Raw genomic sequence first — 27274 nt, forward strand, 5'->3', positions numbered from 1 at the left:
ACATGCCCCCACAGTGCCTCCCAAAGTGCCAGATATGTCCCCAGTGCTTCTACACATGCCCCCACAGTGCCTCCCACAGTGCCAGATATGCCCCCAATGCTGCTACACATGCCCCCACAGTGCTCCTACAGTGCCAGATATGCCCCTAGTACTGCTACACATGCCCCCACAGTGCCTCCTACAGTGCCAGATATGCCCCCAGTACTGCTACACATGCCCCCACAGTGCCTCCTACAGTGCCAGATATGCCCCCAGTGCTGCTACACATGACCCCACAGTGCCAGATATGCCCCCCCAGTGCCGATACATGTCCCCACTAGAGATGAGCGGGTTCGGTTCCTCGGAATCCGAACCCGCCCGAACTTCAGGTTTTTTTTACACGGGGCTGAGCGACTCGGATCTTCCCGCCTTGCTCGGTTAACCCGAGCGCGCCCGAACGTCATCATCCCGCTGTCGGATTCTCGCGAGGCTCGGATTCTATCGCGAGACTCGGATTCTATATAAGGAGCCGCGCGTCGCCGCCATTTTCACACGTGCATTGAGATTGATAGGGAGAGGACGTGGCTGGCGTCCTCTCCGTTTAGAGTGACTAGAGTACTAGAGAGAGACACAAATTTTGGAGAGCATATAGGAGGAGAACTACTTGCTGCTGATAGTGTGACCAGTGACCAGTGCCACCAGTTTAATTAATCCGTTCTCTGCCTGAAAAAAAACGATACACAGTGTGACACAGTCACACATACCATATCTGTGCTCAGCCCAGTGTGCTGCATCATATACTGTATATCATTATCTGACTGCTGAGTGCTCACTGCTCACACAGCTTAATTGTGGGGGAGACTGGGGAGCAGTTATAGCAGGAGTACATATTTTAAGTACAGTGCACACTTTTGCTGCCAGAGTGCCACTGCCAGTGTGACTGACCAGTGACCACTGACCACCAGTATTGTGATTGTCTGCTGACCACCAGTATATTGTGATTGTCTGCCTGAAAAAGTTAAACACTCGTCGTGTGGTGTTTTTATAAACGCATTCTGCAGACAGTGTCCAGCAGGTCCGTCATTACATAATATATACCTGTCCGGCTGCAGTACTAGTGTGATATATATATATATTTTAATTTTATCTCATTATCATCCAGTCTATATTAGCAGCAGACACAGTACGGTAGTCCACGGCTGTAGCTACCTCTGTGTCGGCAGTCACTCGTCCATCCATAATTGTATACCACCTACCCGTGTTTTTTTTTTTTTTCTATCTTCTTGATACTAGTAGCTTACTTTAGGAGTCTGCAGTGCTGAGTCTGACAGACAGTGTCCAGCAGGTCCGTCATTACATAATATATACCTGTCCGGCTGCAGTACTAGTGTGATATATATATATATATTTTAATTTTATCTCATTATCATCCAGTCTATATTAGCAGCAGACACAGTACGGTAGTCCACGGCTGTAGCTACCTCTGTGTCGGCAGTCGCTCGTCCATCCATAATTGTATACCACCTACCCGTGGTTTTTTTTTTTCTATCTTCTTGATACTAGTAGCTTACTTTAGGAGTCTGCAGTGCTGAGTCTGACAGACAGTGTCCAGCAGGTCCGTCATTACATAATATATACCTGTCCGGCTGCAGTACTAGTGTGATATATATATATATATATTTTAATTTTATCTCATTATTATCCAGTCTATATTAGCAGCAGACACAGTACGGTAGTCCACGGCTGTAGCTACCTCTGTGTCGGCAGTCGCTCGTCCATCCATAATTGTATACCACCTACCCGTGGTTTTTTTTTCTATCTTCTTGATACTAGTAGCTTACTTTAGGAGTCTGCAGTGCTGACAGACAGTGTCCAGCAGGTCCGTCATTACATAATATATACCTGTCCGGCTGCAGTACTAGTGTGATATATATATATATTTTAATTTTATCTCATTATCATCCAGTCTATATTAGCAGCAGACACAGTACGGTAGTCCACGGCTGTAGCTACCTCTGTGTCGGCAGTCGCTCGTCCATCCATAATTGTATACCACCTACCCGTGGTTTTTTTTTTTCTATCTTCTTGATACTAGTAGCTTACTTTAGGAGTCTGCAGTGCTGACAGACAGTGTCCAGCAGGTCCGTCATTACATAATATATACCTGTCCGGCTGCAGTACTAGTGTGATATATATATATATATATTTTAATTTTATCTCATTATCATCCAGTCTATATTAGCAGCAGACACAGTACGGTAGTCCACGGCTGTAGCTACCTCTGTGTCGGCAGTCGCTCGTCCATCCATAATTGTATACCACCTACCCGTGGTTTTTTTTTTTTCTATCTTCTTGATACTAGTAGCTTACTTTAGGAGTCTGCAGTGCTGACAGACAGTGTCCAGCAGGTCCGTCATTACATAATATATACCTGTCCGGCTGCAGTACTAGTGTGATATATATATATATTTTAATTTTATCTCATTATCATCCAGTCTATATTAGCAGCAGACACAGTACGGTAGTCCACGGCTGTAGCTACCTCTGTGTCGGCAGTCGCTCGTCCATCCATAAGTATACTAGTATCCATCCATCTCCATTGTTTACCTGAGGTGCCTTTTAGTTGTGCCTATTAAAATATGGAGAACAAAAATGTTGAGGTTCCAAAAATAGGGAAAGATCAAGATCGACTTCCACCTCGTACTGAAACTGCTGCCACTAGTCATGGCCGAGACGATGAAATGCCAGCAACGTCGTCTGCCAAGGCCGATGCCCAATGTCATAGTACAGAGCATGTAAAATCCAAAACACCAAATATCAGTAAAAAAAGGACTCAAAAATCTAAAATAAAATTGTCGGAGGAGAAGCGTAAACTTGCCAATATGCCATTTACCACACGGAGTGGCAAGGAACGGCTGAGGCCCTGGCCTATGTTCATGGCTAGTGGTTCAGCTTCACATGAGGATGGAAGCACTCAGCCTCTCGCTAGAAAAATAAAAAGACTCAAGCTGGCAAAAGCACAGCAAAGAACTGTGCGTTCTTCGAAATCCCAAATCCACAAGGAGAGTCCAATTGTGTCGGTTGCGATGCCTGACCTTCCCAACACTGGACGTGAAGAGCATGCGCCTTCCACCATTTGCACGCCCCCTGCAAGTGCTGGAAGGAGCACCCGCAGTCCAGTTCCTGATAGTCATATTGAAGATGTCAGTGTTGAAGTACACCAGGATGAGGAGGATATGGGTGTTGCTGGCGCTGGGGAGGAAATTGACAAGGAGGATTCTGATGGTGAGGTGGTTTGTTTAAGTCAGGCACCCGGGGAGACACCTGTTGTCCGTGGGAGGAATATGGCCATTGACATGCCTGGTGAAAATACCAAAAAAATCAGCTCTTCGGTGTGGAAGTATTTCAACAGAAATGCGGACAACATTTGTCAAGCCGTGTGTTGCCTTTGTCAAGCTGTAATAAGTAGGGGTAAGGACGTTAACCACCTCGGAACATCCTCCCTTATACGTCACCTGCAGTGCATTCATAATAAGTCAGTGACAAGTTCAAAAACTTTGGGCGACAGCGGAAGCAGTCCACTGACCAGTAAATCCCTTCCTCTTGTAACCAAGCTCACGCAAACCACCCCACCAACTCCCTCAGTGTCAATTTCCTCCTTCCCCAGGAATGCCAATAGTCCTGCAGGCCATGTCACTGGCAATTCTGACGAGTCCTCTCCTGCCTGGGATTCCTCCGATGCATCCTTGCGTGTAACGCCTACTGCTGCTGGCGCTGCTGTTGTTGCTGCTGGGAGTCGATGGTCATCCCAGAGGGGAAGTCGTAAGCCCACTTTTACTACTTCCACCAAGCAATTGACTGTCCAACAGTCCTTTGCGAGGAAGATGAAATATCACAGCAGTCATCCTGTTGCAAAGCGGATAACTGAGGCCTTGACAACTATGTTGGTGTTAGACGTGCGTCCGGTATCCGCCGTTAGTTCACAGGGAACTAGACAATTTCTTGAGGAAGTGTGCCCCCGTTACCAAATACCATCTAGGTTCCACTTCTCTAGGCAGGCGATACCGAGAATGTACACGGACGTCAGAAAAAGACTCACCAGTGTCCTAAAAAATGCAGTTGTACCCAAATGTCCACTTAACCACGGACATGTGGACAAGTGGAGCAGGGCAGGGTCAGGACTATATGACTGTGACAGCCCACTGGGTAGATGTATGGACTCCCGCCGCAAGAACAGCAGCGGCGGCACCAGTAGCAGCATCTCGCAAACGCCAACTCTTTCCTAGGCAGGCTACGCTTTGTATCACCGGTTTCCAGAATACGCACACAGCTGAAAACCTCTTACGGCAACTGAGGAAGATCATCGCGGAATGGCTTACCCCAATTGGACTCTCCTGTGGATTTGTGGCATCGGACAACGCCAGCAATATTGTGTGTGCATTAAATATGGGCAAATTCCAGCACGTCCCATGTTTTGCACATACCTTGAATTTGGTGGTGCAGAATTTTTTAAAAAACGACAGGACGCCGGCCACAGGAGACAGGAGACGCCAGACTGACAAGCGCACATTTAACCACGCGGGCACAGCGGAGGCCGCGGCTGATGAAATCACCGCTCTGACATTCTGCATGTGGAAACTCAGGAACAGCGGGATCCGGTCCTGGAACGCTGAGCCAGCCTTAGGCGGCATCTGAAGGGTAAGTAATGGCGTCCAGATACCCGGATCGTGACAGCACCCCCCCCTTTAGGAGTGGCCCCAGGACACTTCTTAGGCTTTAAAGGAAACTTTGCGTGGAAATTTCGGACCAAGGCAGGAGCATGGACGTCTGAGGCATTGGTCCAAGAGCGTTCTTCAGGACCATAGCCCTTCCAGTCAATGAGGTATTGTAACTGACCATAACGGAAACGTGAGTCCAAAATCTTGGCCACCTCGTACTCGACTCCCCGTTGAGTCTGAACTTTGGGAGCTGGAGGAAGTGCGGAATGAAACCGATTCAGGATCAGCGGTTTCAACAAAGAAACATGAAATGTCCTGGGTATTTTCAAGAAGGATGGTAACTGTAACCTGTAGGCAACAGGATTGATGACTTGTTCAATCTTGAAGGGTCCGATGTAGCGAGGTGCAAATTTCATGCTGGGAACTCTCAACCTCAAATTCTTCGTGGACAGCCACACACGATCACCCACCTTGAGAGCAGGAACCGCTCTACGCTTCCTATCGGCAAACTTCTTATACCTGAATGAGGCTTTAAGCAGGGCTGCGCGGACGTTCCTCCAGTTATTTGAAAACTGACGCAAGGTGACATCCACTGCTGGAACAGAAGTTGCGGGAAGCGGTTGGAATTCTGGGACTTTAGGGTGGAATCCATAATTAATGAAGAATGGTGTAGAAGAAGATGAGGAATGGTATTGATTGTTGTGGCTGAACTCGGCCCAAGGAAGGAGTTGAACCCAGTCATCTTGAGAGGAAGACACATATATACGGAGGAAGGCCTCCAAGTCCTGATTCACCCTCTCGGTTTGACCATTGGTCTGAGGATGGTAAGCCGTGGAAAACTTTAACTTGACTTGGAGGGCTTGACACAAACTTCGCCAAAATTTGGCTACAAATTGTACTCCACGATCCGAGATGATCTCTTCAGGAAGACCGTGAAGTCGGAAGATCTCTTGTATAAACACTTGAGCCAACTTGGAAGCTGACGGAAGACCGGTGAGAGGAATGAAATGTGCCATCTTGGTGAACCGGTCAACTACCACCCAGATGGTATTAAACTTGTTGCAGATAGGTAGATCGGAAACAAAGTCCATCGACAAATGGGTCCAAGGTCGACGGGGAACAGATAATGGAACCAGTTGCCCCGCAGGCGACTGGCGGGAGACTTTGTGTTGGGCACACTTTGGGCAGGAGGCAATAAATTCCATAACGTCCTTCTTCAGAGTTGGCCACCAGTAGGACCTAGAAATAAATTCAAGGGTTTTCTGAATGCCTGTATGTCCAGCAAAACGGGAAGCATGGGCCCAATGCATGAGCTTCTTCCTTAGAACTGGCTTAACAAAACTTTTCCCTGGTGGAGGCGTAGAGTCCATCCCTACCGTGGAGAATGCCAACGGATTAATAATAGGATGCTTGTCTGCAGACTCGGACTCATTTTCTTGCTCCCATGAGCGGGAAAGGGCATCGGCCTTACGATTCTGAGAACCCGGACAGAACTGGAGTTTAAAGTCAAACCTAGAGAAGAAAAGTGCCCATCTGGCCTGACGAGGATTCAGACATTGTGCGCCTTTGAGGTATAAAAGATTTTTGTGGTCGGTAAGTATGGTGATTGAGTGGGAAGCTCCCTCCAACAGGTATCTCCACTCCTCCAGAGCGAGCTTGATGGCTAGCAACTCCTGATCGCCAATGGCATAGTTGCGCTCAGCAGGGGAGAACTTCCGGGAGAAGAAACTGCAAGGATGTAGATGTCCATCTTTGGCCCTCTGGGATAACACTGCTCCTACTCCAACGGAGGAGGCATCTACCTCTAAGATAAAAGGAGAGTCGGTGTCGGGCTGTTTCAGAACTGGTGCAGAGATGAACCGTTGCTTCAGAAGGTGAAAGGCCTGTGTAGCTTCCTCGGACCACTTGGACGGATTAGCACCTTTCTTGGTTAATGCAGTGATAGGCGCCACAATGGTGGAAAAGTCTCGTATAAATTTTCTATAATAATTGGCGAACCCTAAGAACCTCTGGACCCCTTTGAGGCTTAAGGGTATAGGCCAATTCTGGATTGCTTGGAGTTTCTCAGGATCCATCTCTAGTCCGGAACCGGACACAATGTAACCTAGAAACGGAATGGTTTTAACTTCAAACACACACTTCTCCAATTTACAATAGAGGTGATTGACACGGAGACGGGAAAGAACCTCTTTTACCCAGAAACGATGATCTTCGAGATTATTAGCAAAGATGAGGATGTCGTCTAGATAAACCACGACATGGCGGTACAAGATGTCCCTGAAAATCTCATTCACGAAGTGCTGGAAGACTGCTGGAGCGTTGCTCAATCCGAAGGGCATGACGAGGTACTCATAATGTCCGTCACGGGTGTTAAAGGCGGTCTTCCACTCGTCACCCTCACGGATTCGGATGAGATTGTAGGCACCCCTCAAGTCCAGCTTTGTGAAAATAGTTGCACCACTAACTCTATCAAAGAGCTCGGTAATCAGGGGTAAAGGGTATCGGTTCTTGACGGTAATGTCGTTCAGACCTCTGTAGTCGATGCACGGACGCAGACCACCATCTTTCTTCTTAACGAAGAAGAAGCCTGCGCCGGCTGGAGAAGAAGATGGTCGGATGAAACCCTTCGCCAGGTTCTCTTTGATGTACTCTTCCATGGAGTGTGTCTCAGGCAGAGACAACGGATAAGTTCGGCCTCGCGGTGGAACCTTCCCTGGAATGAGGTCGATTGGGCAGTCCCATTCTCTATGAGGAGGAAGGATATCAGCAGAGGCTTTACTGAACACGTCCGTGAAGTCTTGATATGGAGGAGGCGGAACATCAGATGACCTGGGGAAGGAAGAACAAACAGGAAGAACTTTGGCTAAACAAGTCTCAGCACAGGAGGGACCCCATGCCAGTATTTGCGTAGTCGTCCAGTCAATTGATGGGTTGTGGAGACGGAGCCATGGAAGGCCTAAAACCACTGGATGTGTGGCTCTTGGAATCACTAAAAAAGAAATATACTCAGAATGAAGAACTCCCACTCTCAGACGAACTGGAAGAGTCCTTAAGGAAATGACTGCGTCAAAAATCTTGCTGCCATCCACGGCAGTCAAAGAGATGGACGAGGACAGTCTCTCGGTGGGTAGGGACCACCGTTTAACATAAGCTTCGGTTATGAAATTCCCAGCTGCTCCGGAATCAAAGAGGGCAATGACGTTCCTGTAACGTTGAGCAATTTGGAGCGACACTGGGAGGTTACAGTCATGAGGAGATGGAGAGGAGATCATTACTCCTAGCCGGCCCTCTCCTTGGCGAGCTAGGATCTGGAGTTTCCCAGACGTTTGGGACAGGCATTGATAGTGTGCGACGGAGCTGCACAGTAGAGACAGAGAGACTCAGAGAGACGTCTTCGGCGCTCAGCGGGAGATAGACGGGAACGACTAATTTGCATAGGCTCATCCTTGGATGGAGATGGTTGACGAGGAGGAGGAGCAGAAGATTTAGGAGTAGATGATCTTCCTCGCTCGGTTGCTCTCTCTCTGAAACGTAGATCAACCTTCGTGCAAAGAGAAATTAGCTCATCCAACTTAGAGGGCAAGTCTCTGGTAGCTAACTCATCCTTGATGCGTTCTGATAAGCCATGCCAGAATGCAGCATACAGGGCCTCATCGTTCCATGCCAGTTCGGATGCCAGGATTTTAAACTGTATAAGATACTGTCCCACAGTACGTGTTCCCTGGCGTAAACGGAGAATCTCAGATGAAGCAGATGTTATCCGGCCTGGCTCGTCGAAGATGCGCCTGAATGTAGCTACAAAGTCAGTATAGGAGGATAGCAGGGGATCAGACTTCTCCCATAAAGGTGATGCCCAGTCAAGGGCTGAGCCACTGAGAAGGGAGATGATATAGGCAATTTTGGTACGGTCACTGAAGAAATTGCCAGGTAGAAGCTCAAAGTGGATTTCACATTGATTGAGAAATCCCCTGCAGAACCTTGGAGATCCATCAAATTTTGCTGGCGTTGGAAGATGAAGATGTGGACTGGAAATGGGTAAGGTGGGTGGGGTTACAGCTGGTGTCACTGTAGTGGACGCACCGGACGTGCCAGGTCCACGGAGGGTCGTTTGAATCCCATCCAGCCGTGTAGAGAGATCCTGGAGACAGCGGATGATGTGGCCCTGTGCAGCCTCCTGATGTTCAAGTCGGGCTGCCAGTTCTTGCATCGGCCTGGCCGCTTGATCCTGGTCTGGATTCATTAGGTCAGTGCTTACTGTCACAACTGAGGGCCTGAGCTGACGGGAGGCAGCCTCAGTTGTAGGGGCTGAGATGTAACGGAACCTGGGAGGTTGTATCAGACCCCTAGACATGTAAGTAACATGTAGAATAACTGCCCGAAGGCGTGACCACGACAACCAGGATAAAAGTCAATGATGTTTATTATGACAAACTCCGTAACACAGCAGCAGTAAAAGGAAACATAAAAGTCAACAGAGGATAAATACAATTCCTGGGTACTACAGGGTGGCAAGGGCCACAGGCACTGGTAGTGTGAGACAGTTCTTATAATCTTCTAGTTGGAAAGTCCTTACCAGGCCTGACTGTAGCAATGGAGAGAACCCAGGATCGTACCAGCTGGTGTTCCAGGAAAGGCTGGGCTGTTGAAGATAAAACGGCTGCTGTGGATACTGGCTGGAACCAGACTGTTGTTGGTACGGAGTGGATACTGGCTGGAACCAGTTAAATAATAAACGAACTTGAGAGCGATGAAATAATAATGAAGTTTGGAGTTTGAGAGCGGTGAAATAATAATACCGGTGGAGAGTGGTAAACTGCAGAAAAGGACACCGGCCCTTTAAGAGAAGCTGTACACTGCTGGAAGCTGGGCTGGAAGCAGGTGATTGTTTGAGAGCGGTGAAATAATAATACCGGTGGAGAGTGGTAAACTGTAGAAAGGACACCGGCCCTTTAAGAGAAGCTGTACACTGCTGGAAGCTGGGCTGGAAGCAGGTGATTGTTGTAGCTGGAAACAGGTGAGTCCAGAATGGATCGGAGAGTCAGGCTACACCGCAGATGGAATGCTGGTGCGGGTCTCTATAGCAGAAGTCTGGAGACAGGAGCTGGAACCTGGAAGACAACCACAGGAGAGAGACAAACTGGAACTAGGTTAGACAACCACAGAAGAGAGACAAACTGGAACTAGGTTAGACAACCAAAGCACTGACGCCTTCCTTGCTCAGGCACAGCATACTTATACCTGCAGCAAGGAAGGGGTTGGCTAGGCAATTATGCAAATCAACAATACAGACAGCAGATTGGTGGAAATAATCAGATGACAAAATCCAAGATGGCTGCGCCCATGCAGACACTTGGAGGGAAGTTTGGTTTGTAATCCATGTGAGAATTGAAACAGAAATGGCGACGCCGGCCACAGGAGACAGGAGACGCCAGACTGACAAGCGCACATTTAACCACGCGGGCACAGCGGAGGCCGCGGCTGATGAAATCACCGCTCTGACATTCTGCATGTGGAAACTCAGGAACAGCGGGATCCGGTCCTGGAACGCTGAGCCAGCCTTAGGAGGCATCTGAAGGGTAAGTAATGGCGTCCAGATACCCGGATCGTGACAGACACAAGTCTGCTGGGGTTCAAAGACCTGCTGGTGAGAAAATTGTCAAGTCAAGCGGAACGCGACCTGTCAACATCTCCTCCTTCACATTCTCCCGCAACTGGGGGTGCGAGGAAAAGGCTCAGAATTCCGAGCCCACCCGCTGGCGGTGATGCAGGGCAGTCTGGAGCGACTGCTGATGCTGACATCTGGTCCGGACTGAAGGACCTGACAACGATTACGGACATGTCGTCTACTGTCACTGCATATGATTCTCTCCCCATTGAAAGAATGGTGGAGGATTATATGAGTGACCGCATCCAAGTAGGCACGTCAGACAGTCCGTACTTATACTGGCAGGAAAAAGAGGCAATTTGGAGGCCCTTGCACAAACTGGCTTTATTCTACCTAAGTTGCCCTCCCACAAGTGTGTACTCCGAAAGAGTGTTTAGTGCCGCCGCTCACCTTGTCAGCAATCGGCGTACGAGGTTACTTCCAGAAAATGTGGAGAAGATGATGTTCATTAAAATGAATTATAATCAATTCCTCCGTGGAGACATTGACCAGCAGCAATTGCCTCCACAAAGTACACAGGGAGCTGAGATGGTGGATTCCAGTGGGGACGAATTGATAATCTGTGAGGAGGGGGATGTACACGGTGATATATCGGAGGATGATGATGAGGTGGACATCTTGCCTCTGTAGAGCCAGTTTGTGCAAGGAGAGATTAATTGCTTCTTTTTTGGTGGGGGTCCAAACCAACCCGTCATTTCAGTCACAGTCGTGTGGCAGACCCTGTCACTGAAATGATGGGTTGGTTAAAGTGTGCATGTCCTGTTTATACAACATAAGGGTGGGTGGGAGGGCCCAAGGACTCTTTTTTCTTTAATTTTTCTTTGCGTCATGTGCTGTTTGGGGAGTATTTTTTTGAAGGGCCATCCTGCGTGACACTGCAGTGCCACTCCTAGATGGGCCAGGTGTTTGTGTCGGCCACTAGGGTCGCTTATCTTACTCACACAGCTACCTCATTGCGCCTCTTTTTTTCTTTGCGTCATGTGCTGTTTGGGGAGTGTTTTTTGGAAGGGCCATCCTGCGTGACACTGCAGTGCCACTCCTAGATGGGCCAGGTGTTTGTGTCGGCCACTAGGGTCGCTTATCTTACTCACACAGCTACCTCATTGCGCCTCTTTTTTTCTTTGCGTCATGTGCTGTTTGGGGAGTGTTTTTTGGAAGGGCCATCCTGCGTGACACTGCAGTGCCACTCCTAGATGGGCCAGGTGTTTGTGTCGGCCACTAGGGTCGCTTATCTTACTCACACAGCTACCTCATTGCGCCTCTTTTTTTCTTTGAGTCATGTGCTGTTTGGGGAGTGTTTTTTGGAAGGGCCATCCTGCGTGACACTGCAGTGCCACTCCTAGATGGGCCAGGTGTTTGTGTCGGCCACTAGGGTCGCTTATCTTACTCACACAGCTACCTCATTGCGCCTCTTTTTTTCTTTGCGTCATGTGCTGTTTGGGGAGTGTTTTTTGGAAGGGCCATCCTGCGTGACACTGCAGTGCCACTCCTAGATGGGCCAGGTGTTTGTGTCGGCCACTAGGGTCGCTTATCTTACTCACACAGCTACCTCATTGCGCCTCTTTTTTTCTTTGCGTCATGTGCTGTTTGGGGAGTGTTTTTTGGAAGGGCCATCCTGCGTGACACTGCAGTGCCACTCCTAGATGGGCCAGGTGTTTGTGTCGGCCACTAGGGTCGCTTATCTTACTCACACAGCTACCTCATTGCGCCTCTTTTTTTCTTTGCGTCATGTGCTGTTTGGGGAGTGTTTTTTGGAAGGGCCATCCTGCGTGACACTGCAGTGCCACTCCTAGATGGGCCAGGTGTTTGTGTCGGCCACTAGGGTCGCTTATCTTACTCACACAGCTACCTCATTGCGCCTCTTTTTTTCTTTGAGTCATGTGCTGTTTGGGGAGTGTTTTTTGGAAGGGCCATCCTGCGTGACACTGCAGTGCCACTCCTAGATGGGCCAGGTGTTTGTGTCGGCCACTAGGGTCGCTTATCTTACTCACACAGCTACCTCATTGCGCCTCTTTTTTTCTTTGCGTCATGTGCTGTTTGGGGAGTGTTTTTTGGAAGGGCCATCCTGCGTGACACTGCAGTGCCACTCCTAGATGGGCCAGGTGTTTGTGTCGGCCACTAGGGTCGCTTATCTTACTCACACAGCTACCTCATTGCGCCTCTTTTTTTCTTTGCGTCATGTGCTGTTTGGGGAGTGTTTTTTGGAAGGGCCATCCTGCGTGACACTGCAGTGCCACTCCTAGATGGGCCAGGTGTTTGTGTCGGCCACTAGGGTCGCTTACCTTACTCACACAGCTACCTCATTGCGCCTCTTTTTTTCTTTGCGTCATGTGCTGTTTGGGGAGTGTTTTTTGGAAGGGCCATCCTGCGTGACACTGCAGTGACACTCCTAGATGGGCCAGGTGTTTGTGTCGGCCACTAGGGTCGCTTATCTTACTCACACAGCTACCTCATTGCGCCTCTTTTTTTCTTTGCGTCATGTGCTGTTTGGGGAGTGTTTTTTGGAAGGGCCATCCTGCGTGACACTGCAGTGCCACTCCTAGATGGGCCAGGTGTTTGTGTCGGCCACTAGAGTCGCTTAGCTTAGTCATCCAGCGACCTCGGTGCAAATTTTAGGACTAAAAATAATATTGTGAGGTGTGAGGTGTTCAGAATAGACTGAAAATGAGTGGAAATTATGGTTTTTGAGGTTAATAATACTTTGGGATCAAAATGACCCCCAAATTCTATGATTTAAGCTGTTTTTTAGTGTTTTTTGAAAAAAACACCCGAATCCAAAACACACCCGAATCCGACAAAAAAAATTCGGTGAGGTTTTGCCAAAACGCGGTCGAACCCAAAACACGGCCGCGGAACCGAACCCAAATTAAAAACACAAAACCCGAAAAATTTCAAGTGCACATCTCTAGTCCCCACAGTGCCAGATATGCCCCCAGTGCTGATACACATGCCCCCACAGTGCCAGATATGCCCCCAGTGCTGCTACACATGCCCCCACAGTGCGATATGCCCCCAGTGCTGATAGACATGCCCCCACAGTGCCAGATATGCCCCCGATGCAGATACACATATCCCAACAGTGGCAGCTATGCCCCCAGTGCAGATACACATATCCCCACAGTGCCAGATATGCCCCCAGTGCAGATACACATATCCCCACAGTGCCAGATATGCCCCCAGTGCAGATACACATATCCCCACCGTGCCAGCTATGCCCCCAGTGCAGATACATATATCCCCACAGTGCCAGATATGCTCCCAGTGCAGATACACATGCCTCCACAGTGCTCAATATACCCCCAGTACAGATACACATGCCTCCACAGTGCCTCCCAAAGTGCCAGATATGTCCCCAGTGCTTCTACACATGCCCCCACAGTGCCTCCCACAGTGCCAGATATGCCCCCAGTGCTGCTACACATGCCCCCACAGTGCTCCTACAGTGCCAGATATGCCCCCAGTACTGCTACACATGCCCCCACAGTGCCTCCTACAGTGCCAGATATGCCCCCAGTACTGCTACACATGCCCCCACAGTGCCTCCTACAGTGCCAGATATGCCCGCAGTACTGCTACACATGCCCCCACAGTGCCTCCTACAGTGCCAGATATGCCCCCAGTGCTGCTACACATGACCCCACAGTGCCAGATATGCCCCCCCAGTGCCGATACATGTCCCCACAGTGCCAGATATGCCCCCAGTGCTGATACACATGCCCCCACAGTGTCAGATATGCCCCCAGTGCTGCTACACATGCCCCCACAGTGCGATATGCCCCCAGTGCTGATAGACATGCCCCCACAGTGCCAGATATGCCCCCCAGTGCAGATATACATGCCCCCACAGTGCCAGATATGCCCCCAGTGCTGACACACATGCCTCCACAGTGCCTCCTACAGTGCCAGATATGCCCCCAGTGCTGCTACACATGCCCCCACAGTGCCAGATATGCGCCAGTGCAGATACACATGCCCCCACAGTGCCTCCTACAGTACCAGATATGCTCCCAGTGCTGATACACATGTCCCCACAGTGCCTCCTACAGTGCCAGATATGCCCCCAGTGCTGATATACATGCCCCCACAGTGCCAGATATGCCCCCAGTGCTGATACATGTCCCCACAGTGCCTCCTACAGTGCCAGATATGCCCCCAGTGCTGATACACATGCCCCCACAGTGCCTCCTACAGTGCCAGATATGCCCCCAGTGCTGCTACACATGACCCCACAGTGCCAGATATGCCCCCCAGTGCCGATACATGTCCCCACAGTGCCAGATATGCCCCCAGTGCTGATACACATGCCCCCACAGTGCCAGATATGCCCCCAGTGCTGCTACACATGCCCCCACAGTGCGATATGCCCCCAGTGCTGATAGACATGCCCCCACAGTGCCAGATATGCCCCCCAGTGCAGATACACATGCCCCCACAGTGCCAGATATGCCCCCAGTGCTGACACACATGCCTCCACAGTGCCTCCCACAGTGCCAGATATGCCCCCAGTGCTGCTACACATGCCCCCACAGTGCCAGATATGCGCCAGTGCAGATACACATGCCCCCACAGTGCCTCCTACAGTACCAGATATGCCCCCAGTGCTGATACACATGTCCCCACAGTGCCTCCTACAGTGCCAGATATGCCCCCAGTGCTGATACACATGCCCCCACAGTGCCAGATATGCCCCCAGTGCTGATACATGTCCCCACAGTGCCTCCTACAGTGCCAGATATGCCCCCAGTGCTGATACACATGTCCCCACAGTGCCTCCTACAGTGACAGATATGCCCCCAGTGCTGATACACGTCCCCACAGTGCCTCCCCCCCTGAAAAAAAAAGTGCTGCTCACCTGCAGCTGTGTGGGAAGGAGAGCGCAGCGTGCGCTTCTCCTACCCCTCTGTCTCCTGCGGCGGTGTCTATCTTCAATTCGCCACCGGCCCGTGAGCCAATCAGAGCTCGCGGTCTGGCAGCCAATCAGGAGCCTCAGCTGCCGGTCCGCGAGCTCTGATTGGTTCACGGCCGGCACCGAATTTCAGATAGACACCGCCGCTGGAGATGTCAGTGCGCGCCGGGCAGCGGTGGCCGGGAGCGGATCAAGCCGCTTGCTGGCCACCGCTGCTGTAGAGAGTTAGTCACTGTGACTCACTTTCTGCAGCAGCGCCCTCTACTGCCCGGCGCTCAACGCGACTGCGTAGCCCGTGTATGCGTCGGGCCGGCCCTGTGTGTCGGCCTGGCTTATATATGGTTACCTGCCTCTGAGAGATTCAAAAAGAAAAGACGAGATGCAAATAAGCCCCTCCCATAATTCAACCAACAACAACAATCTCACACTCCACGCCACTTTTGGGTCCACAAATCTGACAGTCTCTGCAAAATATGCATTGTGATTTTAGGGATGACACACTTGTATGTCAAATGATTACTCCTGACAATCTGGTGTATGTGCTGACCTGTCTTATATCTGGCTACCTACATATTTGCCAACACAGTTTACGTCTGACTATGGGCCTAATAACAGCAGCAAATTTGTTAGCTAATGGTCAAAACCATGGGGCTAATTCAGACCTGATCACTAGGCTGCGTTTTAGTACAGGTCGAAACTGTGCATGCGTATGTGTAATACCCTGGAACTGCATGCACAAATCAACTGTGGCACTACAGGTGCCAGCATGGCTGTGTAATATAAAACTGAGCCAGCAGCCTACAGCTTGCAGCACAAAAGGAGTTAACAGCCCAGCTCACAGCATTACAGATCAGCCTGCAAAATGCAAAGGGCATGACTCATCCATTTCATTTGCATTTCAGAGCGGGAAACTCAGAGCGGGAGATCCCAGATGGAATGTGTCCCTGGGAATGCAAGGTTATAAAAAGGTTGTCCTGCAGTGAGAGAGGACACAGCAGCAGCAGAGAGCAGACAGACAGTGAGGAGAGACAGTGAGGAGAAGCAGTGCTGTTACTAGCGGCGGGCGAGCCGTGCAACCGCACGGGGTGCCCGCCGCGGCACTTTGTGACTCCTTATCTCCTCTCCTCCCTCTTCCCGAGTGCTCCTGCTCGGGGGGCGGAGTTTCGCGGAATGACGCGTTTGCGTCGTGACGTCACGACGCAAACGCGTCATTCCGCGAAGCCCCGCCCCCCGAGCAGGAGCGCTCGGGGAGAGGGAGGAGAGGAGATAAGCCTGAAAGGAGGAGGCGGCCGGTGCGAGGGACGTGAGTCGGCGGGACCCGAAGAGCGGGAAGATGTAAGTATTATCTCTATCTCTCTCTCTCCCCCTTCCTCCCCCCCACTTGACACCTGCCTGCCGCACTGTGTAAAATGGGGATACCTGCCTGCCGCACTGTGTAAAATGGGGATATCTGCCTGCCGCACTGTGTAAAATGGGGCACCTGCCTGCGTACTGTGTAAAATGGGGACACCTGCCTGCCGTGCTGTGTAAAATGGGGACACCTGCCTGCCGCACTGTGTAAAATGGGGACATCTGCCTGCCGCACTGTGTAAAATGGGGGCACCTGCCTGCGTACTGTGTAAAATGGGGATACCTGTCTTCCGCACTGTGTAAAATGGGGGCACCTGCCTGCGTACTGTGTAAAATGGGGATATCTGCCTGCCGTACTGTGTAAAATGGGGATACCTGCCTGCGTACTGTGTAAAATGGGGATATCTGCCTGCCGTACTGTGTAATATGGGGATACCTGCCTGCCGCACTTTGTAAAATGGGGATACCTGCCTGCCGCACTTTGTAAAATGGGGGCACCTGCCTGCGTACTGTGTAAAAATAAGATTTTACTCACCGGTAAATCTATTTCTCGTAGTCCGTAGTGGATGCTGGGACTCCGTAAGGACCATGGGGAATAGCGGCTCCGCAGGAGACTGGGCACAACTAAAGAAAGCTTTAGGACTACCAGGTGTGCACTGGCTCCTCCCACTATGACCCTCCTCCAGACCTCAGTTAGGATACTGTGCCCGGAAGAGCTGACACAATAAGGAAGGATTTTGAATCCCGGGTAAGACTCATACCAGCCACACCAATCACACCGTATAACTCGTGATACTATACCCAGTTAACAGTATGAAATATAACTGAGCCTCTCAACAGATGGCTCAACAATAACCCTTTAGTTAGGCAATAACTATAAACAAGTATTGCAGACAACCCGCACTTGGGATGGGCGCCCAGCATCCACTACGGACTACGAGAAATAGAATTACCGGTGAGTAAAATCTTATTTTCTTTGACGTCCGACTCCTAAGTGGATGCTGGGACTCTGTAAGGACCATGGGGATTATACCAAAGCTCCCAAACGGGCGGGAGAGTGCGGATGACTCTGCAGCACCGAATGAGCAAACTCTAGGTCCTCCTCAGCCAGGGTATCAAACTTGTAGACTCTTACAAAAATGTTTTAACCCGACCAAGTAACAGCTCGGCAAAGTTGTAAAGCCGAGACCCCTCGGGCAGCCGCCCAAGAAGAGCCCACTTTCCTCGTGGAATGGGCTTTTACAGATTTAGGGTGCGGCAGTCCAGCCGCAGAATGTGCAAGTTGAATCGTGCTACAGATCCAGCGAGCCATAGTCTGCTTAGAAGCAGGAGCACCCAGCTTGTTGGGTGCATACAGGAGAAATAGCAAGTCAGTTTTCCTGACTCCAGCTGTCCTGGAAACATATACTTTTCAGGGCCCTGACTACGTCCAGTAACTTGGAATCCTCCAAGTCCCAAGTAGCCGCAGGCACCACAATAGGTTGGTTCACATGAAAAACTGATACCACCTTAGGAAGGAATTGGGAACGAGTCCTCAATTCCGCCTTATCCATATAAAATACAGATAAGGGCTTTTGTATGACAAAGCCGCCAATTCTGATACACGCCTGGCCGACGCCAAGGCCCACAGCATGACCACTTTCCACGTGAGGTATTATAGCTCCACGGATTTAAGTGGCTCAACCCAATGCGACTTCAGGAAATCCAACACCACGTTGAGATCCCACGGTGCCACTGGAGGCACAAACGGAGGCTGACTATGCAGCACTCCCTTAACAAAAGTCTGAACTTCAGGCAGTGAAGCCAGTTCTATTTTGGAGGAAAATCGATAGAGCCGAAATCTGGACCTTAATGGAACCCAATTTTAGGCCCATAGTCACCTCTGACTGTAGGAAGTGCAGAAATCGACCTAGCTGAAATTTCTCCTTTGGGGCCTTCCTGGCCTCACAGCACGCAACATATTTCCGCCATGTGCGGTGATAATGGTTTGCGTTCACTTCTTTCCTAGCTTTAAATAGCGTAGGGATAACTTCCTCCAGAATGCCCTTTTCCCTCAGGATCCGGCGTTCAACCGCCATGCCGTCAAACGCAGCCGCGGTACGTCTTGGAACAGACAGGCCCCCTGCTGCAGCAGGTCCTGTCTGAGCGGCAGAGGCCATGGGTCCTCTGAGATCATTTCTTGGAGTTCTGGTTACCAAGCTCTTCTTGGCCAACCCGGAACAATGAGTATAGTTCTTACTCCTCTCCTTCTTATTATTCTCATTACCCTGGGTAAGAGAGGCAGAGAAGGGAACACATGCACCGACTGGTACACCCACGGTGTTACCAGAGCGTCCACAGCTATCGCCTGAGGGTCCCTTGACCTGGCGCAATATCTTTGTAGCTTTTTGTTGAGGCGGGACGCCATCATGTCCACCTGTGGCCTTTCCCAACGGTGTACAATCATTTGGAAGACTTCTGGATGAAGTCCCCACTCTCCCGGGTGGAGGTCGTGTCTTCTGAGAAAGTCTGCTTCTCAGTTGTCGACTCCGGGAATGAACACTGCTGACAGTGCTAACACATGATTTTACGCCCATCGGAGAATCCTTGTGGCTTCTGCCATCGCCATCCTGCTTCTTGTGCCGCCCTGTCGGTTTACATGAGCGACCGCCGTGATGTTGTCTGACTGGATCAGCACCGGCCGGTGTTGAAGCAGGGGTCTAGCCTGACTTAGGGCATTGTAAATGGCCCTTAGTTCCAGAATATTTATGTGTAGGGAAGTCTCCTGACTTTTCCATAGCCTTGGAAGTTTCTTCCCTGTGTGACTGCCCCCCAGCCTCGAAGGCCGGCATCCGTGGTCACCAGGACCCAGTCCTGTATGCCGAATCTGTGGCCCCCTAGAAGATGAGCACTCTGCAGCCACCACAACAGCGACACCCTGGCCCTTGGAGACAGGGTTATCCGCCGATGCATCTGAAGATGCGACCCGGACCACTTGTCCAACAGATCCCACTGGAAAATCCTTGCATGGGACCTGGCAAATGTAAATTCTTCGTAAGAAGCTACCATCTTTCCCAGGGCTCGCGTGCATTGATGCACCGACACCTGTATTTGTATTAGGAGGTCTCTGTCTAGAGACGACAACTCCTTGGACTTCTCCTCCGGGAGAAACCCTTTTTATCCTGTTCTGTGTCCAGAACCATACCCAGGAACAGTAGACGCATCGTAGGAACCAGCTGCGATTTTGGAATATTCAGAATCCAGCCGTGCTGTTGTAGCACTTCCCGAGATAGTGCTACTCCGACGAACAACTGCTCCCTGGACCTCACCTTTATAAGGAGATCGTCCAAGTACGGGATAATTATTTCGGCCATTACCTTGGTAAATACCTTGGTGCCGGGGACAGACCAACGGCAACGTCTGGAATTGGTAATGACAATCCTGTACCACAATTTTGAGGTACTCCTGGTGAAGAGGGTAAATAGGGATATGCAGGTAAGCATCCTTGATGTCCAGTGATACCATGAAATTCTCCAGGCTTGCAATAATCGCCCTGAGCGATTCCATTTTGAACTTGAACCTTCGTATATAAGTGTTCAAGGCTTTCAATTTTAGAATGGGTCACACCGAACCGTCTGGTTTCGGTACCACAACATTTTGGAATAGTTACCCCGGCCTTGTTGAAGGAGGGGTACCTTGATTTAACCTGCTGGAAGTACAGCTTGTGAATTGCCGCCAGTACTACCTTTCTCCGAGGGCAGCAGGCAAGGCTGATGTGTGGTAACGGCGAGGGGGAGTCGCCTCGATCTCCAGCCTGTATCCCTGTGATACTATTTGCAGAACCTAGGGATCCACCTGTGGGCAAGCCCACTGGTCCCTGAAGTTCCCGAGACGCGCCCCTACCGCACCTGTCTCCACCTGTGGAGCCCCAGCGTCATGCGGTGGACTCAGAGAAAGCGGGGGAAGATTTTTGATCCTGGGAACTGGCTGTCTGGTGCAGAAAGGAAGCGCCTTTGACCCGCTTGCTTTTCTGAAGCCGAAAGGACTGTACCTGAAAATACGGTGCTTTCTTAGGCTGTGAGGAAACCTGAGGTAAAAAAATTTCTTCCCAGCTGTTGCTGTGGATACGAGGTCCCAGAGACCATCCCCAAACAATTCCTCACCCTTATAAGGCAGAATCTCCATGTGCCTTTTAAAGGCAGCATCACCTGTCCACTGCCGGGTTTCTAATACCCTCCTGGCAGAATGGACATTGCATTAATTCTGGATGCCAGCCGGCAAATATCCCTCTGTGCATCCTTCATATATAAGACGACGTCTTTAATATGCTCTATGTTAGCAAAATATTATCCCTGTCTAGGGTATTAATATTATCTGACAGGGTATCAGACCACGCTGCAGCAGCACTATTTATGCTGAGGCAATTGCAGGTCTCAGTATAGAACCTGAGTGTGTATATACAGACTTCAGGATAGCCTCCTGCTTTTTATCAGCAGGCTCCTTCAAGGTGGCCGTATCCTAAGACGGCAGTGCCACCTTTTTTGACAAACGTGTGAGCGCCTTATCCACCCTAGGGGATATCTCCCCACGTGACCTATCCTCTGGCGGGAAAGGGTACTCCATCAGTAACTTTTTAGAAATTACCAGTTTCTTATCGGGGGAACCCACGCTTCTTTACACACTTCATTCACTCATCTGATGGGGGAACAAAACACTGGCTGCTTTTTCTCCCCAAAAATAAAACCCCTTTTATGTGGTACTTGGGTTCATGTCAGAAATGTGTAACACATTTTTCATTGCCGAGATCATGTAACGGATGTTCCTAGTGGATTGTGTATATATCTCAACCTCGTCGACACTGGAGTCAGACTCCGTGTCGACATCTGTGTCTGCCATCTGAGGTAACGGGCGTTTTTTTGAGCCCCTGATGGCCTTTGAGACGCCTGGGCAGGCGCGGGCTGAGAAGCCGACTGTCCCACAGCTGTTACGTCATCCAGCCTTTTATGTAAGGAGTTGACATTGTCGGTTAATACCTTCCACCTATCCATCCACTCTGGTGTCGGCCCCACAGGGGGCGACATCCCATTTATCGGCCTCTGCTCCGCCTCCATGTAACCTTCCTCATCCAACATGTCGACACAGCCGTACCGACACACCGCACACACACAGGGAATGCTCTGACTGAGGACAGGACCCCACAAAGTCCTTTGGGGAGACAGAGAGAGAGTATGCCAGCACACACCAGAGCGCTATATAATGCAGGGATTAACACTATAACTGAGTGATTTTTCCCCCAATAGCTGCTTGTATACATATATTGCGCCTAAATTTAGTGCCCCCCCTCTCTTTTTAACGCTTTGAGCCTGAAAACTACAGGGGAGAGCCTGGGGAGCTGTCTTCCAGCTGCACTGTGAAGAAAAAATGGCGCCAGTGTGCTGAGGGAGATAGCCCCGCCCCTTTTTCGGCTGACTTTTCTCCCGCTTTTTTATGGATTCTGGCAGGGGTAATTTATCACATATATAGCCCTGGGACTATATATTGTGATGATTTGCCAGCCAAGGTGTCTTATATTGCCCTCAGGGCGCCCACCCCCCAGCGCCCTGCACCCATCAGTGACCGGAGTGTGAGGTGTGCATGAGGAGCAATGGCGCACAGCTGCAGTGCTGTGCGCTACCTTGTTGAAGACAGAAGTCTTCTGCCGCCGATTTTCCAGAACACTTCTTGCTTCTGGCTCTGTAAGGGGGCCGGCGGCGCGGCTCCGGGAACGAACACCAAGGTCGGGTCCTGCGGTCGATCCCTCTGGAGCTAATGGTGTCCAGTAGCCTAAGAAGCCCAAACTACCACCTGTTAGGTAGGTTCGCTTCTTCTCCCCTTAGTCCCTCGCTGCAGTGAGTCTGTTGCCAGCAGATCTCACTGTAAAATAAAAAACCTAAATATACTTTCTTTCTAGGAGCTCAGGAGAGCCCCTAGTGTGCATCCAGCTCAGCCGGGCACAAGAATCCAACTGAGGTCTGGAGGAGGGTCATAGTGGGAGGAGCCAGTGCACACCAGGTAGTCCTAAAGCTTTCTTTAGTTGTGCCCAGTCTCCTGCGGAGCCGCTATTCCCCATGGTCCTTACGGAGTCCCAGCATCCACTTAGGACGTCAGAGAAATGGGGATATCTGCCTGCCGTACTGTGTAAAATGGGGATACCTGCCTGCCGCACTGTGTAAAATGGGGACACCTGCCTGTGTACTGTGTCAAATGGGGATATCTGCCTACCGTACTGTGTAAAATGGGGAAACCTGCCTGCTGCACTGTGTAAAATGGGGACACCTGCCTGCCGCACTTTGTAAAATGGGGACACCTGCCTGCCGCGCTGTGTAAAATGGGGACACCTGCCTGCCGGGCTGTGTAATATGGGGACACTTGCCTGCTGTAATGTGTAAAAAGGGGACTTTTTTATTTTTATTTTTTTCCCCCGTGGTGGGTGTGATGATATCAGATGAGGCCACGCCCACTTTAATGAGACCACGCCCATTTTAATCAGGCCACACACCCTTGTCGGGAGCGCTCGGCGCGCGCATGCCTTTTCTTTTTATGGCTATATGGGGGGGCACGCAATTTTTTTTTATAGCAATGGGGGGGGGGGGGGGGGGCGCATTTTTAAATCTCGCACTGGGAGCCAAATTGTCTAGAAACAGCCCTGAGGAGAAGCACATGTATTAGCTAGCAGAAGTGTGGTGGATTAGACAGAAAGATGTAGCCCCAGTGAGGGCTCCCCACATGTTTTGGTGGGGAGAGATGCCAGCCACAGCAAGGCATCAGACCTGACAGAAGTAGACACCGCAGTGTGAGAGCAGCAGTATTCAGAATCCAGTGAAAGGGTGATGCCAGGAGAAAAGTGTGCTAAAGGTGTGAGTCTCGAGAGGTATCTGGGTGAAGTGGTCGGAAAACCACGCGGCGTGATTAGAAGCCCCCCATGGAAAAGAATCCTCGCTATGTAAAAGAGAGAGAGACGGTAACCTGATGTGTGTAGCACTACTGATCACAGAATGCCCTGGTTCGTACTGATGTTCGCCATATATATATGCCGCTGCGACTATGTGATGCGCTGGAGGAGGTGCCCTGATATGTGATCCACTGTAACCGTTATGCTTTGTGCTGGAGGAATGTTCACAAGTTATCCCTGCAATATCCCTGTTTGATGTTAAAATAAACTTTATGCTGTTTTATGAGATGGCCTGGCGCCCAATTCTTTACGCGCTGCACCGACACCTGTAGTCCACTCCCACAATGCAACTGTAATTAAACACCTGATTATTCAGGGGACCCTCTGGTTTCTGTGCCTGAACCCATGACCAGCCGGGGCAGAGTAAGTGTGATGCACTATACACAGTGACTGCAGATTTTGCATACCTAGTACCAGTGGGGTTTTACATTTGGCGCCCAACGTGGGGCTCTAAGGGCAATATTTGTGGAGGTGGAACTCATGTCACAGGACAACGGGACTATGCAGTGCACCCGGTCGGAGCAACACCCTTGGGGGCACTGTGTTTGGCCATTTCTGAGTGTCCGGAAGCACCACGGATCGCAAGGGGAATGGAGTCCCCTATATATTCTCAAAAAGTTGAAGAAACTTGTTTATTGGGAGGGGCCCACGAGAGCCACCTGTCTCTTTTGACCCAGACGTGGGGGGAGACAAGGGCAGGCAAGGGCAGGTTCTTTGTGTTTGGCGCAATTGCCACAAGATGTCTGGAACATTTTACTATCACGTGACTCTGGACTGTAATTCATTTGAAAACAGCAACAGAATATGTGATTTGTATGTAATGTAATGTTTGACATGCCATGCCCATGTTTTCCTGCGTATATGATTGTTGTTTTTTGTCACATTACTGCCATTATGTGTTATGTTGTTGAAAACTGCTGTTGCGTTAGGACACACAAGATTTCAGCAGGGGTGCATGTAATACCCTGGAACAGCAAGCACAAATCAACTGTGGCACTACAGGTGCCAGCATGGCTGTGAAATATAGAACTGAGCCAGCAGCCTACAGCTTGCAGCACAAAAGGAGTTAACAGCCCAGCTCACAGCAATACAGATCAGCCTGCAAAATGCAAAGGGCATGACTCACCCATTTGCATTTCAGAGCGGAAAACTCAGAGCGGGAGATCCCAGATGGAATGTGTCCCTGGGAATGCAAGGTTATAAAAAGGTTGTCCTGCAGTGAGAGAGGACACAGCAGCAGCAGAGAGCAGACAGACAGTGAGGAGAGACAGTGAGGAGAAGCACGTGTATTAGCTAGCAGAAGTGTGGTGGATTAGCCAGAAAGATGTAGCCCCAGTAAGGGCTCCCCACATGTTTTGGTGGGGAGAGATGCCAGCCACAGCAAGGCACCAGACCTGACAGAAGTAGACACCGCAGTGTGAGAGCAGCAGTATTCAGAATCCAGTGAAATGGTGATGCCAGGAGAAAAGTGTGCTAAAGGTGTGAGTCTCGAGAGGTATCTGGGTGAAGTGGTCGGAAAACCACGCGGCGTGATTAGAAGCCCCCCATGGAAAAGAATCCTCGCTATGTAAAAGAGAGAGAGAGACGGTAACCTGATGTGTGTAGCACTACTGATCACAGAATGCCCTGGTACGTACTGATGTTCGCCATATATATATGCCGCTGCGACTATGTGATGCGCTGGAGGAGGTGCCCTGATATGTGATCCACTGTAACCGTTATGCTTTGTGCTGGAGGAATGTTCACAAGTTATCCCTGCAATATCCCTGTTTGATGTTAAAATAAACTTTATGCTGTTTTATGAGATGGCCTGGCGCCCAATTCTTTATGCACTGCACCGACACCTGTAGTCCACTCCCACAATGCAACTGTAATTAAACACCTGATTATTCAGGGGACCCTCTGGTATCTGTGCCTGAACCCATGACCAGCTGGGGCAGAGTAAGTGTGATGCACTATACACAGTGACTGCAGATTTTGCATACCTAGTACCAGTGGGGTTTTACATATGCACCGCAATGCGCAGGCGCGTCACACGGGTACAAAGCGGATCACCGCTCAGCGATGGGTTTGTGCGATAGATCCATTCACACGGGCGTTCGTAAGGGGATTGACAGATAGAAGGTGTTTGTGGGTGAGAACTGACCATTTTTTGGGAGTGTTTGGAAAAAACGCAGGCGTGACCAAGCATTTTCAGGAAGTTCCTGGCGTCAATTCCGGTCCCAGACAGGCTGATGTGATCGCAGCAGCTGAGTAAGTCCTGGGCTACTCAGAGACTGCACAAAATCTGTATGTACAGCTCTGCTACACATGCGTTCGCACACTTGCAAAGCAAAAATACACTCCCCCATGGGCGGTGACTATTTGAACGCAGGACTGCAAAAAAAACCCTAGTGAGCAAACAGGTCTGAATTAGCCCCCATGCAGGTGGGGCAGACATACCGTGCAGAGAGAGTTAGATGTGGGTGGGTTATTTTGTTTTTGTGCAGCGTAAATACAGCCTGCTTTATTTTTACACTGCAATTTAGATTTCAGTTTGAACACACTCCACCCAAATCTAACTCTCTCTGCACATGTTATATCTGCCCCACCTGCACTGCACATGGTTTTGTCCATTAGCTAACAATTTTGCTGCTGCGATCAGATCTGAATTAGGCCCTATGTGCGCTCACGGTTCATCGCAGCGGTGTGAATGGGTCGGAACTGCGCATGCGCAGCGGCCGCATTGCGCAGGCGCCGTCACTGGGCAGCGATGCCACGTACAAAGAAAGCGGTCACAGCAGCAATCGCAAGAAGATTGACAGGAGGAAGGCGTTCTGGGGCGTCAACTCACCGTTTTCCGGGCATGGAGATCCGAAGGCAGATGTCTAACATCAATTCCGGGACCTTCATCGCTGGATCCATCGCACAGGGTAAGTAACTGCAGGGCTGATCTTGTTTTGCACAAAACTTTTTTAGCATAGCAGGGCTTCACAAGCGATTGCAGCCCTACTATGCTAAAATACCCTCCCCCATAGGCGGCGTCTAGTTGACCGCATGAGCAGCAAAAAGTGGCTACATGCGATCAACTCGGAATGACCCCCTACATGTACTGCACCACCCCTGCACGTCTGTAACTACATCTACTGAGCTCCTCCCATTGGAGCTCAGCACCCACTCCTGCGGAACCCAGCCTCATACATATAATGGGGACAGAGGGGGAGGGAGGATCTTGTATGCAGGATAACATGCTGCCCCCATGTGGGAACATGGACTTCCATGACCATGTAAAAGCGCAAAGCTTTATATTTCACAATAGAGTATGCGTTACTCTTTATTCATTATTATTATACATGAGAACACTATACTGTATGTGCCAGCTTTTCTAAAGAATTAAGGGTATTTAAATGAACACAATAATACCCCTCCAGCGGTCAGGTGCACGTGTTTTGCTGACATTTTATTCATATGGATAGAACTTTAGGTTTCAAATTGTATGTGGAAGGAAACTTTACCTTCTTGGAATCTGCTTCTGACTACAAAATATCTGTCAATTCTTTACCAAAAAGAATATTTCCAGAAAAAAGGCAAAGATTCCAAAACCTTCTTAGATTCTGAATCAGCTTTCCACGTACATAGCCAAACTGCTCTGTGAGCAGCTATTGTTGAGGCTGATACTGGGCCTAACTCAATAAGGATTGCATTCT

Source organism: Pseudophryne corroboree, chromosome 11 (genome assembly GCF_028390025.1).
Source record: "Pseudophryne corroboree isolate aPseCor3 chromosome 11, aPseCor3.hap2, whole genome shotgun sequence".
Classification (NCBI taxonomy): domain Eukaryota; kingdom Metazoa; phylum Chordata; class Amphibia; order Anura; family Myobatrachidae; genus Pseudophryne; species Pseudophryne corroboree.